Here is a 2,060-nt window from a genome sequence, read left to right on the forward strand (position 1 = left end):
CCTGCACTTCCTCCCATAGAGCATATCAAAAGGAGGTCGATCAATGTTGGCATGATAACTGCTTTTATACGATAACTCCGCCAAACGGAGATACATATCCCAACTCCCATTGAAACCCAATACACATGCCCGAAGAAAATCTTCCAAGGTTTGGATAGTCCCTCACTCTGTACGTCAGTATGCGGGTGGAAAGCCATGCTGAAATGCAGACGAGTACCCAACTCCTTGTGAAACCTCTTCTAAAACCTGGAAGTAAAATGGACATCCCTGTCTGAAACCACTGAAACCAGCACCCCGTGCCATGCCACAATCTCATGGATGTAAATATCAGCCAACTTCTCTACATAGATACTCTCATGAATCGGGATGAAATGTGTTCTCTTTGATAGCTTATTTTATTTCCTTATTTTTATTAGTTTATTTTATATTTTTAGCTCTTTTTAATTAGTATTGCATTGTATATTCTTTATTTTCTTTATCATGGATCGTATTGGGGACTTTTTATTTTGCATGAGAAATCTTGCAGGATTTTGGAGCTTATCGTGATTTGTGGATTAGAGTGAAGACGGACTTGTGGGCTCTCGAGGCACTATTGGGCTTGGCGGATCCATAAAAGGAGATTTGGGCTTAAAAAGATAAAGACTTGGATGAAGTGGGCTTGTGAGGATGGATCATGGATAATTCATTTGGGCTTGGAGCATCCATTTTCGTAGCTAAAAGATGATTGGCTAGTTTAAATCACATAGATATAGAGGATACCAAAGGAATCTTTGGTAGTGGAAGGGTGGAGTGGAGGAATGAAGGATAGAAGATCAAGTTCGTACTTCAAGTGATACCGACACCGAGCCGAATTCTCCAATTGTTGGTCAATCCTTTGAAGACATTCCTTTTGAAAACTACATAGCCATGAATCACACTCCACCTCACAATCCCAACCCAAACCCAAATAATCAAGATGCTAATACCCCACCCCATCAACCAAGACAACAACCACAAGAACCTCTCATTTATATGCCACCTTGGAATCAAGCCCCTCCTCATAACCAACCCAATTATCAACCACCACCACAACCACACAACCAACACTTCCACCAAGACAACCAACCTCAAAACAATGCTTTTCAAATTCAACAAGTACATTACCCAAATCAACCCAATTACCAACACCCTCCAATGTACCAAAACCCAATATACCCACAACAACAACCTCATTACAACCAATACCCTAACTACCAACCTTATCCACCACCAATCTACAATCCCCAACAGTACCCATATCCACTTTACCAACAACATCCCAATTAATTGCAACAATATCCCAATCACCCCTTTCAACGCAATCCCCCTCAAGAGTTGACACTTAGACAAATGATGGAAACGGATGTTACTCATACACCTCTTGCTATTGTTTATCCCACAAACCGCCGAGGAATTGAATTGAAGTCAAGTTTCATACATCAACTTACCAAGTTCCATGGTTTGGATAGAGAAGATCCTCAAAAGCAGTTGAATTCCTTCCATATGATATGTGTTAGCATGTTGCCCGACCATGTGACATTGGATGATTTCAATTTAACCGCCTTCCCGATCACCTTGGAAGACAAAGCTAGAGAGTGGTTATTCAACTTACCACCGGGATCTATTCACACATGAGAAGAGTTACTCAAAGCCGTCAATAGCAAGTTCTATCCCACATCCCGGATATCAAGCCAAAGAAGTGACATTTTGTGGATTCGTCAAGGGGAGAATGAGACATTTCATGATTTTTGGGAGCGATTCAACAACTTATGTACAAGTTGTCCTCAACACAACATACCCGAACAACTATTTCTTCAGCCATTTTATGAGGGTATGAATGAAAAAGATCAAAGGATGATTGATGCTTCAAGTGGTGGTGACATCTTCAACAAGACACCTCACGAAACCCGATCACTTTTTGGCACCATTCCTCAAAATCAAAGGAACATTGGGACTCGAAATGAAATGAAGTGAAGTTCTCCACAAGTGGTTGGTGAAGTTAGCAACACTCAACACTTGGAATCATAGCTCTTGGATTTGAC

This window comes from Lactuca sativa, chromosome 8, assembly GCF_002870075.4.
Source record: "Lactuca sativa cultivar Salinas chromosome 8, Lsat_Salinas_v11, whole genome shotgun sequence".
Classification (NCBI taxonomy): Eukaryota; Viridiplantae; Streptophyta; class Magnoliopsida; order Asterales; family Asteraceae; genus Lactuca; species Lactuca sativa.